The sequence below is a fragment of the Streptopelia decaocto genome, assembly GCF_964273445.1.
Source record: "Streptopelia decaocto genome assembly, chromosome: 5".
Classification (NCBI taxonomy): domain Eukaryota; kingdom Metazoa; phylum Chordata; class Aves; order Columbiformes; family Columbidae; genus Streptopelia; species Streptopelia decaocto.
This window is the reverse complement of record NC_138659.1, coordinates 26,316,495-26,333,849: the sequence shown is the minus strand read 5'-3', so window position 1 is coordinate 26,333,849 and position 17,355 is coordinate 26,316,495. Positions and strand designations below refer to the sequence as shown.

General features: G+C 41.4%; 1 long non-coding RNA gene across 1 annotated transcript in view; it reads left to right on the top strand.

The window, feature by feature from the left end:
* Nucleotides 1-17,102, top strand: part of LOC309439747 — a 44,725-nt gene extending 27,623 nt beyond the window's left edge. Inside the window, exons 4-5 of the long non-coding RNA XR_014184065.1 lie at nt 3,727-3,943; nt 17,010-17,102. This is a non-coding gene — a long non-coding RNA (uncharacterized lncRNA). The remainder of the gene's footprint in view (nt 1-3,726; nt 3,944-17,009) is intronic.
* The last annotated feature ends 253 nt before the right edge of the window (nt 17,103-17,355 follow it).

The window sequence follows — 17,355 nt, the reverse complement described above, 5'->3', positions numbered from 1 at the left end:
GAGAAGACAACAGACACAAAAAAGTTAATGATGTTTGGAAAAATGATGCCAGTGGTTACTGGCCTGTAAGTATTCATCTGTACTAAAACTGAGAAGCATAACTGGAGTGAGCAGGGAAGCATCACATCTGCTGGGTTATGGAGCCATGCTACAGAAAATAGTTTTTTTCATAGAGTTACAAAACACAGCAACAAGAAACCCAGTATATGTTGGGTCAGATCCAGAGCTGCTGCTCTGCATCTTTACACCAGCAGATCTATTTGTAACATCTGAACTTGAGTAAATCATTTGACAAAAATACCTTGCAAACTTGTGTCTCAGAAAAGAAATCCAAATTGGTTTTGATAGGAAGGGTGTAATTTGGGCTGGAAATGGCAGTATGAGGCCACATAGAAAGTGATCTGAAGACAAAAATTAAAATAGAGTCTGGTTGTAAATATGTTATGATTATTTCAGCATAAAGAATGATTAAGACATAATTATAAAAAGAAAAACAAGTTACTGTGTGAGCAGCAGAACTAGGGCACCCTGGTTCCCAGTGTGTTTTAGATGCTCTGGTTGGATTCACTGGTGTCTAACAGGTTTTCTGTGTGACAGCCCCTCCAACGTGTGTGGGGGTGCCAGGGGCACTGGTAGGGGTGCACTTGTTGGGGGCAGCTCGGCTCTACCCCGCTGAGGTCAGCTATGTCACACCCGTGACAGCCCTGTGTGTTTGAGACCTACACAACCTCCAAATGCAACCGGGATCGGAATGGCCAACCTTTCCAAAAGTCACAAGGAAGGGACTTGGAGAGGGTGATCACATTTCCCACATCCATTTATTGGGAACTCGGTTTTAAAAATTTTGAGAAAGGGTAAATTCTGAATGAAAATTGGAATGTCACAAATGAACCAAATGCTCTGAATTCTGGGACTCTGTCCCTCTCCTTTTTCTTGTTTCCAAAACACTGTGTCTACATGGATGGACTGCTTACAGATATTAGCTGTAATGACCTTATTTTCATACCTCCTTCTTTACTATTTTAGAAGCTCCCCCTACAAAAAACATGAAGTATATTTCCAAGGAGCTACTTGTTCCCTTTCAGTGTAAAGGATTAAGGAAATGGGGAGATTTTAGATTGATTATTTTGAGAGATATTATTTTTTTAAACCATTCTTCTGACTGTTGAACACATACACCCAGCTATAATCAATAAAAATTGCTTCTTGCAGAGAATGATGCATACGGAACTTTAGACAGGTTAAATTTGCCTGTTTGTAGGAATGGGATCAAAGCAAACTTATAGTTTGTGATATTTAACCTTCTTACATAGTCTTACATAGTTTCAAACCCGTAGAGAGATGACAGCACACTGAGAAGCAGAAATCCCCTTAAACAGCAGGAACTGTGTAAGAAACACCTTGAATGTGGTTTTGAGAAAAGTGACTTAGCAGTTTTCATAGCCGTAGAGCTGGCTTACAGAAGCATGGAAATCTATGTAGAAATGTACTGCACTGTTTATCATCAGGATTACAAAGCCCAGAATGGAAAACGTAGAAGGAATGGTACGAAAACGCAGCCAGTGTATGTTTTCTAAGAGCAGCAAGAGCTCAGGTCCCACCTGTAACCACTCCTCTTCCCATGGCTCCAGCATAAAGTTACATTTGGAGCGGCAGCTTTATGGTGAGGAGGATTAATGCACCTACAGAGCCCTCCTACTCCTCTCCCGCCTTTGGGCCACATATCTGGGGAGCAGCCATGCACCTTCTTCGCCCGCTGACGGGGCAGCGCTGAGTGTGAGGATGTGATTTGCACATCCCAATTCCTTCAGCGTTCCTTAGGGTCCTGATTCCCCTCTTCCCCTGGTTTCCCTTTAAGATTTGCTTATTTCTCAATAGTGAAACATAGTATATTGTGCACTCACTGGGAGCCTAAAAAAGCAAGACAGATTTTATCATTTGGACTGTAGATATCTAATGCCCATTATGGGCTGACTAAATTTAGTAGAGTGGCAATTCACCAGACTACTAAATTTAGTTAGGCCATCCGGTCATATCATTTTACTTAGCTTAATATTGGATATCATAAGATAGGGCCTATCAAACAGTATGGCTCCAGCTTCCCTAGCTGCAGATTATATTATCATTATAGCTTTTCAAAATATTCATGCTGACTTTTTAAAAACCTTGATATTTTTTAGTTTGTATATTTTGTTACAAGTTTGTAAAGATGGTCAAAATTCATTTGGTTTTCATGGAAAAGTTCACTGTTATAAAAGGAAGAAAGGCAGAAAGGCTGCCATTTTCATTTTAAGCAAAACCTTTGACTTTCCCCATTAGACACTGACTTCACAGAATCATAGAATCTATGATTCTAACTTCAATTAGAATAGGATTAATTTTATCATAAAGCTAGGTAGACAAGGTGGAGCCCCATTTGGAGAGAAATTTTGCACAATGTTTTTCATTGCCTTCATGCATTTCTAGTTGCCATCAAATCTCAGTTCTGTTCCAGACAGAAAAAAGCTTTATGAGAATCCAGATAACTTGGACTGTGACAACCAGGATTTCTCAGGGCTGTCAGTTCAGACCTGTCTTGTGCAGAATAAACGGGAAAGAGATCTTGGTAAGGATCCCATGCACAACAGCTGGAGTTGTGGTTGCAGGATCAAATATGACTAACAGAATGGCATGTACAAACTCATCAGCCCTGCTATAATTCTTCCACAGTATATGGATATATAATTGCAGTAGCAATATTCTGGGAATCTTTAGACTTAATCTTTTTTGGTAGGCCTTGAAAGGGAGCCAGTGTCTCTCCATCCCGAGTCAGTCATTCCCTATCCAAGTAAACTGAACTGAGATCATCTAGATGCTGGTCTTCGTTTCTAATGAGCTTTCACAGTAAAACAGGAAATAATAATCTTGAAAGGGGGAAAAAATGGTCAAAAATCAGCCAGAGAACATTTAAAGGTTTGTTCTGAACAAGCAGGGCTAAGAAAAAGGCCTGAGAAAAGTGTGTCCTGGGATCACTCACAGTTAAAGCGCTGATTAATTAAGCAGAGGGTCATTCTTCAGAAAGACTCAAGGGCAGTTTTGGCCCCGGGGCTGTAATTTGGACACTTCTGGAGTTCTAGATACACTGAGCTATTCTGTGCCGGGCCTGTGAATATGTGCATTCTTCTGACTGAACAATGGCATCTTTATTCAAATGGGAGCGACTAAGTAAGTGGCTGTCTCCTAATATGGGTGGTATTTCTTCCTGCTCTCTCTCAATCTCTGCTGCCTTCCCGTTACCTTATCAGTGCTTTGTAGCACAACTTACAAAATGAAATCTATTCATAACGCTAAAAAACTTCCCTTTTATAGACACAGGAAAAAGCCCCAAACGCTTACATATCCTCCAATTCTATGGCAGGGTGTTTACTTTTTTAAATGCAATTCTGCTTATCTGACACTGGTTTGGAAATTAATAAAATGGTGGCTTGCTTTTATTGTTTTGACTATAGGAAGGAAATTAATCCACGACTATTACAAGTGTTTGATCCAAACAAGCAGAGATATAACTATGGTTTCGAGAAATGTCATTCCCTGTTTGTCAGGTGTCCTAGTGCACCTGGCATGTCTGATTTATTCCTCCCATGTTTAGCAGCAACACTGTCCAGTTAGATGATGCCCATTCATCTTGCTTTCTTCAGGGTAGCTTTATTTATTATGCCTTAACTACTGTTTCTTCTTATTCACTAGGTTTAGCTCTGCCAGGGGTTAGAAAAGAGGTTGTTTGTCTGAAGAGACAAGGGTGTGGTGAAAATACTCTGTGCCAGCCAAGTGAACCAAAACACTGTCTGAATTACAACGCCGGCTGGAAAATAAAATTCAGCTGACAGAGGATCTGGATCCCACCTGTGCTGAGAGACACAGAGAAAAGGAGCCCTGGGAACTGGCCATGTACAGCTCCCTGGAGGTAGGTCCAACAAGGGGGGCCATGGTCCCCAAAATCCTCTTGGCAGCTCACAGAAGCAGAGTAGGATTTATAGGATTACTGCACAGGGAAAACTAATGACAATGTTTATGCAATATTGCTTGGTATTGCTAATAATTAATTTGGTGAGAGCAGGTTCACTGTGAGACTGTACTGCAGAAATCCGTGACTGCACTTATCATGAGGGCCTATGGCACCACACACACCCCAGGCCTGTCCCAAAGGCCTGCTGCAACTCATTGGCGGCTGCTGGAGTCACAGGGACTGGTGCCGAGGGACAGACATGTTACTTCTATCCACCAAAGCCCAGGCACCTTCCAACTGCGTGTACCTCCACAAATATAACAGCACTTCCTGAAATACTTCTGAGCATCCTAGATACCTCTAACCGCCAGAGTACCGATTTGGTATTTCATATAATTGCAATGCAATACAAAATGGACCATCCTTAGAGTGGAGACTGGCTTCCTCCGTGAGAGCCCAGACATGAGTGCAGGCAGCCACTGTCCCTCTTCCCAGAGGCCGTCACTCCTCCCCACCACACCACGAGCACCAGGCAGACCAGCAACGGCACTGGAGGTGCCCTGTCCCAGTGACCAGGGCAGCCTGGCAGCTGTGTCCCTCAGTGGAGGCCCGAGTTTTCACAAACCACGTGGCTATCATCTAAACCTGTTCGGAAGCATCTGGCACTCTTTGGGATGGGGATGAAACGAGAGGAAAAATTACTGCCGTTATTCTTTGCTGCTGGCTGTTAGATTCCTCTGAGCTGCTAAGCAGTGCCTACTACAGGAGAAGGCACCGAGTGGATCTGCCTCGCCATGCCTGCATGGAGAAGGAAGCCACAAGCAGAGCCCTGAAGGAGTCCAGAGAACAGAAGTTTTGCATTAGCAATGAGCCAGAGTTAGTTACTCGTATTTAAACAATACTGTGCTCTGGGGAAATTCAGATGGAGACCTGAAATACATGGCTTGGCAAAAGACTGTTGTTACTGTCACATGTCTGACCTCTTGAAAATAACATTAATTCAAAAGTTAAATGTGTTCAGCTGACAGTGATGGAGTATTTGAGTTAAGGAGGAGATTTTTCAAAGGTGCGAAATCAACTTAGCAGTGTGTTACAATTGCTTTATTGACGTTCCACAGAAGGCCTGAGTGCAGTGGGTTTTGGGGGGCTCTCAGCTGCAGTGAGGCACTCATTGCGCTGAGGGGGTGGTTGTGAGCCCCCACCGAAATGGCTGGGCTTCCCAAGGGGTTTCTGAAGATTCATGATCATTCTGTACACTTTAAATACAATTACTTAAGAAATCATTTCTCCTGGTTTAGTTTCCAATTAGGCAGCTAGACCTGGCAACCACAGATATAGACCTTGTAACTGGCTTTGATGTGAGAAAGCAGCATTGCCATAATTCTGGAGATATCCCTTTCTCTTCTGAACTACATTGGCAGCTCATGATATCAGCATGTCAAAATGACATTCACTCTATATTACACAGAGAATATAAAAGCTTGTGTTTACATTTTGTCTCCTTTGCCTTTTTCAATTTTGCTTTATTTTTTTTATAGTTTTATAATTTAAGCAATACATATTTGGGGATGTTTTTTTCCATGCCTTGTCTAGCTTTATGGCTTGTTCTGGCTGAGGCATCCTTACATGATTTAGATTTTACAAAAAATATGGGCTAGCACATATGTATGTAATAGTTTCACAGTGAACCAATCTGTCTAGAGCACTGAGGGAGGATATACAGTAATACTTTCTTTCATGCTATTTACAAAGTAAATTGCTAGATCTACAAATTATTAGGAACTGCAACAATAAAGTTTGCACTAGTTAGCAGGAAGCATAAAAGTATGGTGGAGCCTGAGAAACACTCACCAGAGTAATATTTTCATCAGAAACAGAATGTATTGTAACCAGGGGAGATAAGCATGAGTAGGCAAAACCGACTGTGCTTAGAGCCAACATGCAGCAGCAGCTACAAATCACACACTGCTGAGTGAAATCTGAAAAATGGAAGCCTGATTCTTCTACCAGGAAGAGACCCTCCCTGCTCTGAACAAGTGTGGAGCAGGGGGCAGGTAGCGGGAACTGCCAAAGTGTGCCAAAATGCATCAGCACCCAATGCACAGAGCAGGCTGGGATACCAGCGAGGAGAGGCTGAGCCGTGCCCAGCTAATGGAGACCCACCACTCTGTCCTCACGCTGGTGGCAAGTGTCCCTCTGATTCCGGAGTGCCCGAGGAAGTGGCAGGAAGCCAAGTGGACTGAGAGCAGGGACACATCGTGGAGGAGCTGGTTAGCCTTTGCCACACAAAGAAATGTGGCAGGACTTAGGTGTTTCCTAGTAGGAGAACACTGGAGAAAACAGCCAAGAATGATGGTGAGGTGGAGTTGGAAACCTTGTTTAACAGAGGGTGCATTGCAGTGGTATCAGCAATGTGGAGTCAGTGCTGCAAGTGCTGCATACTAGGACTTATTTAAAAAGGCTATTGTAAAAGTCTTTGAGCCAGTTAATTACCAGTTTTTGTTATGTCAGGAACTCCTTGAGTTAAAGCAGAAAGAAACTATTCATGAGTATGTTCCAGTTCTGTAGTTTAATGGGACAAATTTAAAAAAAAAAAAAAAAAGAAAGAGAGAGAAACTGATAAAATGATTTAGTTCATGGAAGGATTGAAAACCTTCACAAAAAAAGCTGAAATTACATATTGTGCCCCATCTACTCTTGCATAAGCCATTGAAATTGCTGGGGACTTAATTGGACTAATCGTCCATTGCAGATATGCATGAGCCTTAGGGAGCACACGGGGTGCATTCGGGCCAAAGCACCAGCCTATGAAAGAGAGAGAAATTATCCAATAGCATTTTTTAAAAAAGTAGATGTCCAGGTATGAAAAGCCAAGGGGCATGGCTTGCATTTGAGAAGTATTAAGGGCAAGTGAGGAATTTCATTTAATTTGTTCACCAAGTGGACTTGAAGAGTTGTGAAAAAAGGACAGAAGTGACTTTAGGCAAGAGAAAACTTTCAATGGAAAACAGAAATCTATAGAGGACATTAATGTAGATTCATTTCCTTCTTGCTTACATCAGTGTTTTCCTCTGCACCTCCCTGTTTGCTGTGAAGTTACTGATGGACCATGGTTATTGCAAACAGATTCAGGCCTAGAAATTCTATCTGATCAGAATAAAAATCATATTGCATGCTGCACATTGAATCAAACCACAGTTATGGGAGTAAATGGCAGTTTAGAGCCTGTCTCATACTATCAGTATTCTTCAGACATTTACTTTCCTGCCTTCCACTGTTGAGAATACATTGAAAATCACCAACACATTTTCTGAATTGAGGTTTAAAAGCAACTCAGAAACAGAAACAAATCACAGTTCTTAGCTCTGTTGAAGGTTAGAAGAATACTGTTGCTGAAGAGGTGCTTCCTGCGTGTGTCTGAGTACCTCCAAAATGACCTGTCATGTATACGTGTGTCCTAGTTTCTTTTTTACAAGGAGAGTTTAGTAGGGATTAAACCTAACTCTTGGGAGAAAAAAATGAGTCCAGCATACCAGAATACCCATCTTCCTAAATTTTACCATGCCACAGACTGAAATCCCAGACCTGCTCATATATTATGAAGCATCTTGGAGAAAGATTTTATGATTTTGTGCCTATAAACGCAATAATCTCTCAAGATGTAGAAACTAGTGCAGAGGATATAGAACAGAGTCTGTTAGAACTTTTCCCATTGTATTACTTGCATCTGCTCATCTCTGGCAAGCTTCTCTGTGCTTGGCTTTTCAGAAGACCCCCAAAGTCCTACAGCAAACACCCTAGGTGATGATACAACTGTACTGTAGGTCTGACTGCACTGCAGAGGTTGTCAGCCTTTCAACAATGCCCCTCTGCCCAGCACAGGTTTCCCCTTTGACATGCTGCTTCCCACTCCTCCCTCCTCCTGCATCCAAGGGCTTCGCTCGGGGTGAGAGAGCCCTTCTGCTGCTTGCTGAGCTCCCAGCGTTCAAGACGTGAGGCTTTTGCTGTGTTATTCTTTAAAGTGCTAGCTTGGCCTTGCTAATATATTTTCAATGGTTGGGATTAGCAGAGCTTGTAAGAACATATCAGACCTGTCAAGTTTACAAGTCCATTTGCCACCTCCACCCTCTTACATATATTTTTAAATAGCTAATTAGGAGATAATGCCAGTGGAACCAAATACTGTCACAAGATAATGATCTTGCACAGCTATAGAAATGGTAAGTGGAAATATTTATTTTCAAAGGGAAGAAACACTGATCATGTGCCTAATCCTATAATTCTTAAACAAGTAAAATTCCTGTAGATTTCAGTAGAGCCTGAGGTGACAACGTCCTATTACTGTGGCAGTATTTCTGGATACCAAACGGCCGTATGTGATGCAGTCGTTTTCTCCAAATGATACTGGTGCAGTCTTGGAACAGATGTTTCCTTTACCTTTATTAGCCTGTTGTAACTTCTAACTTGGAGGACAAATTTTGCATGTGCTTCATTGCACCAGCTTAGATGATTTTTTTTTTTTTTAAGATGTGCTTTAGGAAGCAGTGAGCTGTGGTTTGGATGAAGTTATGCTTATTTTTAACTTACTGACAGTCCATAATGGTGATACACAAGTCTGTGTTGCTACTGCAGGCTCCCTTTGGAACACTAAGGATCATCTCTGTTTAAATCAAAGATGGCCTTTCCTCTGTCCTTCAGGAATTTTGGAAACAAGGGCTGTCTTAAATTCACCTTTCAGGAATAAACCACCTTATGTTTCCAGTGGGGTGAAGGAGTACACATGGGCAACAGGTACAAGCTCATTAGCTGCCCTGGTGTAACTGCCCTGTGCTGCTCTTCCCCAGTAATAGAATAGATGTGAGACAATTTGGGGCAGCTTTACCTCTTGCTTCAGCCCATCCTTATGTTTGTATTCCCATCAGCAGTGCTGTTGGGAGCTGCGCTGTGCAAATCCTCCCCCGGATCACCTGCCGGGGAGCCTCTCGCTCTGCCACGAGGCAGCGTTAATGGGATGGGTACGTTCACCTTTACTGCCTCCCCCCAGGGAAGCCTTCCCCTACTGCAGCTCTGGACTCACTTTAGATGCAGGGTTGTCTTACAGACAGGTGAATACTGCAGTGGAAATTGGAGGCAGATGCAGAGCTGCTTTCAGAGAAAAGCCTGTCAATGAAAGCATGAAGGTTTATCCTGCTCAGAATTAACTTGCACAAGTTGTTTGTACTTCACCATGGAAGGTGGCCAGTGGTTTTTAGAAATTACTGCTGCTTTCATTAGATCATCTCTAACCTGCTGTAATTGTTCTGATTTTTATTTTTTACCTTGTTCGCCAGTTCATGTCTAAATACAAGAAGATGTTTATATTGCGTACACTCAGCTTTAATTGGCCCTTAAAAGAAGGTGTTGATTAGAATCTTCTCAACATCAACAGCTCGCTCGCACAACATTCTCTAATTACTGTTTATTAATTTAGTTCAAGTGGCATAGTTGAAAGCCCTGCTCAGATGGGAGAAGTAAATTGTCACTGGTATTGAATATGTAAATTATGTGCCGTGTAAGTTTCCATGAAGAATGTTTAAAGTTAAATGTTACGCACATAAAGCCTTCCAGTTTCATCTAACCCAGTCGTATGACAGCTTTGCAAAAAGTGTCATGAAAATTTACCAGCCCTGGCAAAAAACGACTTGCCTATCCTTTACTTTTTTCTATTAACATAATCAGGACGATAATAATAATTTATTTGCCAGTCAAAAAATATAATCATTTATGCTGGCTGGCTGGAGATTTGCAAGGCTGCCAATTGAATCTGAACTACACGTTGCTGTAGCATAGACATTCAGCAGCCTGGATTTGTTGCCCTAGTGCAGTAACCCTTGCTTCTCTTTAATTAGCTTATGAAGTCAGAATTTCTTAAACAAAGTACTCATTAAACATTGCCTTGTTACATTACTTTAAAATGCAATTAAAAGTTTTAAGAGTGCCGCAGAGTTTGTGTACCATTGTCAGCATCCATGTCACTCCCCATCAGTTTCTACCCACTCACATAGATCAGAGGCCTCCCGTTAAATATAGATGGCACTTCATAGCTTTTGTATACAGACTAGGCATAAAGCAATATACTGATGAGGATGACCTGACTGCATCTTATACTTCAAGGAATAAGACAGGAACGGAGAGGATATTCTGGAGAAAGGAGGATCCGGGAGTCTTCATTGTCCTTCCACCTCGGCAGTTGTCTCTGCGACCTCTTGCGTGGGAGGAGCTGTGCGTTGCGGGTGCCTGTGCTGCTTCAGAGCCTTCCCAGACAAAGCTGCATGGGAATACCATGCAGTGATTGTGTTATGCGTCTGAAACAATGAGATGAGACATCGTGTTAAAAGGGAAAGAAAAATATCCAACTCCTGCATGCTGCCTGGGCCTTCACCCAGTCCTCACACTCTTGCTGGCTGCTGTTACCATGAATGGCACTAATCAATTCCAGGAAATCTCTACACCAAGCATTATGTCACATACGGTTACATCATTCCTTCTAACCTCTAGGGCTTCCTGTTGACATCTTTGGAGCTCTTCTACTACCAACTGGTATTAGAAGAAATGCCAGACGGTATTTTTAGCCATTTCTGTCTGCCAAAAGGAATCCAAATGTTTCCATTTTGCAGCTGTCACCTGCTGGATCTCATCCTTGCTCCTTAAAACAAGCAAACCTTTGTGGGTCTGTTTGGGGTGTCCCCGGGTGTTTGCATAAAGGATGGTGGGAGCATGCGAGACGTTTATTGAGACAGAAGGGGCTAATGCTTCTGCAGAATTTGTTTATTCTTTATGTCTACCAGATTACTAATCCAGCCTGTCAGTTGTGTCACTTCTCTTATAAATTCTGCTTCAGGAGGCTGTTTCTCTTTTTCTTTATTAATTCTTTCCTAAGAGATGCTGCTGTGCAGGATGGGCTGTTTCACCTCCTGGTTGATTTCCAAGCATTGTGCTGCGGGGTGTTCCCCTCTCCCTTTGCAGGGCCATCTCCACAGGTATGTAGGAGCAATTTGTCTCTTGGAATAGACAGTGACAACTCATCAGCTTCTTCTCGCAACCCCCACTTTTCCAGGTGCTCAGCCGAAAGAAGCAGGGCTCAAAGTCTTTCCAGATTTAGCTTGCAAGATTATTCCTTCTTGAAACTACTAAGTTTCTTGGTTTGAGTCTTTTAAAAAAATTATTATCTTTTGTCTGGTTTATACCTTCCTTTCATTCTAACGGTTTGATTTTTGTGGCTGTTTCTGTATTTGTTCGCTGCTGCAGTAGATATCAACAACATGATTAAATTCCAGCTCTGACTGTTGCAACACTAGCGCTCTGCCTTCATTATCTGCACTGCCTAAAACTATTTGATCTCTAATAAGTTCGCCTGCAAGTGTGCCTCATTTGCATGATGAGGCTAACTGGTGCAGCCTGGTTGCATATTGGTCTGTGATTTCAGTTTCTCTTCCATCAGATGCATCAAACAGAAAGAACTATTAGAATTGCCAGCAACTGTATTTTTTTCTGTTAATCATGCTACAACACTAGGATTCCCAGGCAGCCTCACTAGGCTGGAGAAATCCACTGATAAAAGGCATTGGAGAGCTTGTCACGTCAGGTCACATACAATCCAGTGCTGTGTAGGGGTAGCTGGTCTGGTTTGACGGCACAAGCTGTTAAGATCACATCCAGCTCCTGAGCTGGCTGTTCAGTAGCCTCCTTTGGTGAGCTGCACTTCCCATTGCCACCAGCCCCAAGCCTGTGAGGGGACTGTGCCACCCAGCAAAGACCTGTCCCCTGGCCCATCAGAGCTGAGGTGTCTGTCAGGGACCTCTCTGAGGGTCTCTGCCTGACTCTGCCACCAGTTCACATCCATCCTCTCCGGTCCTGCACTTAGACCCAGTTGACACTCATTCAGCAGTAGTGCCTCTGTGGGTTTTAGTGCCCAAAGTTTGCAGGGAGAGAAACTGTGTTTTCTTACACCAAGCTTTTAGGAACCTGAACCTTTCTTTGTGTCTGAAATGGAAACAGCGAACTTCAAAGCTAAATGTAAGTGGAGAACAGCAACTCAACAGTTGTGAGATTCATAGCAATAGTGCTGAAAACACATTAAGATGCCTTTTTCCTTTCTGGATCACACTCAGGATAGACCTGTGAGTTTTTCTTGTTCAGTGTGATTTTAAGAAATGTGATTTGCCCCTTGCAGCATTCCTTACTTCCCTGATTTCATAATTCAACTTCTCACATTGTAATGTGTACCAAATACCTGCATTTTCTCTTGAAACAATTTTTAATTGAGCTAAATAACCTCTGAGAACATGGAAATGTCTCTCATTGATCCAAGTGGATCCTACATTGAGTTCTTGTTTCATACACAAACCTCACTGTTTTCTTTTATTCTTGGGCTCTCACAGAAACTAAAAATCTAAACCAAGCAGAACCAAACAAAAGAACTCTGACGGTCTCATCAGCAGTATTTGCTTTGTACATGAACAGTAATTTTTCCCTAGCACATACTTCCAAGAATTTTTTAAAATGTCATTCATACATCATCTGCCCTAGCAGACAATAGTTGTTCCAGGGAAGCTGTTGCTCTCTACTAGGTCAATGATCAGTGAACTAAACATTTTCTACTTAGGCCTTCATATGATAAAAGCATAAGAGCTTTGAAGGAGCCATTACAGACTATTGCCTAGAAGAATATCCATTTGAAAATTCAGCAATTATGTACTTCTATAATAGCGTGTAAAAGGAGCTCTGGACCCATTAGGGGTTATTGAGTAAATAATGTATTTTTAAAAGTGTCTAAGTAATTTATATGATAGCCAGTATTGGCAGCAAAGAGTGATTGTAGACTAAACATTCTGTCTTTCTTTCTTTTTCAAAAATCTCATTTAAATCCCTAAATAGCAATTAAAAAATAAATCCCTGATGCAGTTTCAGTATTCCTATAGTAGTCAATATCTAATGGCTCTGACTTTACTCCACCAAGGCTGCCATTTTGTGCTGAGCCAGTTTCCTCTGGTCTGATTTACTTTTTTTGGTCTTGATTGGATAAGACAAGAGGCTTCATTATCAAATATAATATAGAAGTGTCCAGAGGCCTCCTGGAGGTCAGACTCACGGTCATCAGACCTACTCGTAATCGAGAACAGCCACTAGCCAAAAAAGCCATGAGTCCAGAGAGAGCAGACAGGAAGCTGTCAGTCCCTATTGCAGGGAAAAAATGAGGCTTGGAGAGAGGGAATATGTTGTCTGAGATCAAGCAGGGGACAAAGACCCTCTGCCTCCCAAGACCAAGTTTAGTTTGCCTGCTTTATGTTTGGGCCTTCTATGGAAAGGTACAGCCTAAGGTCTTGTTGCTGTGAGTCCTCAGTGCTAATGCAAACAGCTGCGTTATCAGATGCCTGCAATAGTCTTGCTTCAGATCACTGCGCTCGGCCCTTTCAAGCACAGACCCTGGTCAAAGCAGATAGGAAAATACCGCAGTTCAAAACATTTATATTGCAGCAACAACGCGCCGTGAAACAGATGTGCTGGAAAACAAACCTGTTTTCTACTCTTAAGTGTGGAGGAAGCTTTTCTTAGTCCTCTCCTTTATTTATCATACTGCTTCCAGCCATGACAGGGATAGTTGCCTCTTTGATAATTTACTGTCGAAAACTGAAAGAATAAGTTGAAATAGTTGGTTTTTAAGAAATGCTGGTGTTTGAGCTGCACTGAATTTTGGAGTTTATCTAGACATCCCCAAATACCTGTTAGGCCAAGCAGCCTGGAGTGCCACAGGGACACTATCATACTTATGCATTACACATACATTAAAATAATGCAATGGGCCTGACTTGAGAGGGCGAGAGTAAAACAATTCTCTGCCTATGGTGATGTTCCACTTTAACTCGACGGTACTTTCCCTGGCATAAATTACAAAATCACTTAATCTGGTGTTCTTGATCCCATAGGCCTAGACCTGTGCTGTAACTAATTTTGTACGTGAAATACCCTAACAGTCAGCAGAGAGCAGACATCTGTTAACATGACTGACAGGTGTTTTGATTTCCTTTTTTAGAGGCTACGTAATACATACCCCTGCATGTGCATGGTTAGAGCAGATTGTGTGCTTCCTATAACTAGCCATGCTCTTTAGTCACAGCTCAAGAACATCACCTTTAGACCTGAATATGAGTACATCTATATAATTTCTCATTGTTTAATAAAAGCGGGTTTGATGCAATGAATGAAAATGTGGTATTTTGGCTCTCCTCTGGGGAGATGACAAGAGATGTGTCTCTGTAGTGAGGCCACTGGCACATGAGAGTCTGTTTTTCATATTTTTTGAAAGACACAAAGAGAAGAAATACAAGGGTGTGTAAGGAGAAAGATAAAGTTAAAAAATGGTGAAGGAGAGGTAAGAGAGACAGAAATGGAGAACAAACAAAGTGAAAGGCATAAATATATTTAGTTGTATTTGAGCAAAACATATAACGTCTAGCTAAGCAATCAGTCTCTTTCACTGCTAGATTGTTTTTGTCACTTAGGAAAGGGCAATTATCTGTTGGGATAATTGACTGGAGTAGTGATGAAGTCTCCATCACTGGATGATTTCAGTGAAAGAGCAGTCAAAAATCTGGGAAATACTGTCAGGTATTGGACTTTTTACAATCCCTTCAAGCTCTATTTTCTACAACTTCAGCATCCCAAAGTGTAGAAGTAGGAGCAGTACCTCAGTCGTGTGATTATGGGAGACCTGTTTCTGGCCTGGTCACCTCCTGGCTGAAATTCTTTAAGATCTCACAGAACAAACAAGGTACGTACTTGGAGATAAGTCTATGAGGAAGACAAACATACAGGATGGAAAAAAAGAAAAGGAACTGGTTGATCTGAAGACAGCATTTTCTTCTAAGCTATGGACCCAAGACCACAGCCCTGACATCTTCTCAAACTGAAGAGCACCATTCTTCAACAAATACATAGTTTGGCCTAAGTACAAAACCAAAGCCCTCACAACTGGAGATAAAAGATCTTGGGGCCTTTCTTCCAAGAACAGAGTTATTAATTTCTGTGCTTCAACCCTAAATAATTCTGTTCTCCCTTTCAAAGAAAATAACCTCTAATTTCAGCCAAAATCTTTCTTCACTTCCTTTCCTGGCTTCTCTTGAATGATGGGTGATGAGAGGACACAGGTATGGAGTGGTCTGGGATTCTTCCAGACTGATGATTATTTCTGTGCAAACCACCAATTACCACTGCAGTACAAAACAAAACGTAAAATAGCTTTTAATAGAAAAGTCTGGAGAGGCATCATACTGAGATGAAAAAAAGTGTTATTCTCCCATCTTGTTGAGTTTTTTAGGTCTTCCTAGGAGATGTAGCAAAGCCCGGTGTGATAATGTCCGTGGCCCTCCCCTGAAAGTACAAGACTTGGGTTGCTCTATTACTGCTGTAGGGAGGCATAAGCCTCTGAAGTGACCACTCCTTCCCCATGCAAATCTGCCATCTCTTCTCCATTTTTCTGTTCTGGGCCACCAAGTACGATGCTGGTAACTGGAGGAAACTGCCTTTTTTTTTTTTTTCTTTTTTCTTCATTACTTACAGACATTAGATTCATTATTTCAGGGTGTGTATGAGATTCTGGAAGTACAATTTACATCTGCTATGCTGTGAGATCTTTGGTATGATATTGACTCATTCATTGGCACCTGAGAGAGGTTTGGGGAATTCAGCAAGCTTTCAACAATCCGGTTTGGGAGATTAAACAGAATTATGGCTCACTCAGGTTTGTCCTAATTTTATTAGATTTTCACCATTTCTAATTGCATAAACATATGCAGCCAACTATACAGATGGGGACTGGGAAGATGTACAAGGACACTCAGGCTCCATAGTCAGCTAATTGGTGGACTAAGTAATAGGGCACTTGGAAAGATTGATAATTTTTTTCAGAACATTTCAGGGTAAAATCCTTTCCATTAAAATTGAAGCAATCGAGAGAAGAAAGATTTTAGTTGTAGATTTTTTTTTTTTAACTGGAGAAAGAGACGAGAGGAACTATGTGATGCAGAAGATATCCAGGATAAAGGATGTTGTTTAGGGCAACATTCACTATTTATTTGTCTCAGCCATAGGAAAATGATAGAAAGTCTCAAAACTGTAGAACTGGCCTGATAGATATGGTGACATCGGAAGGTTTTTGATCAGGGCTAAACACAAGATAAACAATGGTCAACAATTTCAGATATTGCCAGGGCAAATGAGAAGTCATTTTGTGTGAGTGTTGTTATTGGTAGCAAACGCCAAGCTGTGATGTTTTCAGATTTTTTTTCTTTTGGAAAATAAATCTGGATTTGCTATGGTTAGGAGAGCTCTTGGGCCACAAGTCAAAGTATGCTATGGCTATTTTTGGTCAAATGATACCAGTTGAGGTATTGGCATGGCTGTTTATATGAGTGCTTTCACATAAAATAATATTGTAGTCTGTATTTGTTAAGGGGATGCTGGTGTTGACTTATTTTCTACAATCAAGACAGAAGGGGGCAGGAGGGAAAAGTCTACCATCAAGTTTTTGATACTGGATGTACTTCATTCCTGATATGGCATCTGCACTACGAAATTCACTCTGAATGAATGTGCATTCAAGTGTCTTCACCTCCAGGAGACAGGACAAAACTGTCAGGTTGATTTAGCTCCAGTTGGATGTTTGGTTGGTTGGTTGGTTGGTTGGTTAATTTCTATGGGTGAGAAGTCTGAGAAGACTTTTCCCTCACACTGGCCTGGGCTGAACGCTTGGTGGGTGAGTGAAATATTTATTTATTTTCTTACAAAAAGTAGAATGAATCAAATCATGTGGTTGCATATTTGGACGCGGACTTTTCAGCAAAGTTTTGCAAAGTCTCCTAAAAGATCAGAATATTTAGTAAATAGATCATAAAATATTTTCCAACAAAAAAATACAAGAGGGATTTAGTAATGTTGATAAATAGTTTTCTGATAATTATTTTGTATTCTTCTTCCTCCTGTTCAGGCAGTAACATGCAAACTCTGACCACATCACTGGTGTGAAATTGCTGATTAACCTTTTGACTCTGACAATTGGGACTTCTCTCAACACCAACTGGTAATGCAGAAGACCATTAGTAGTTAATATTGGGACATCCCAGCTCCAGATGTCAAGAGGTTAATGAAAAAGCAAGTTTCTTGCTTTTACTGGGCAACTTGGAAACCTTCCCCTCAAACATTTCATTTTTTTGTGATAAATAAGCCAGACTGCTTGAGCTGAAAAAGACGAGTGTTTTGCTAATGTGTACAGCTGTTAATTGAAAAAGATTTTATTATGCTTGTTCCTCTGGACATAGATAAAAGAGAGATTT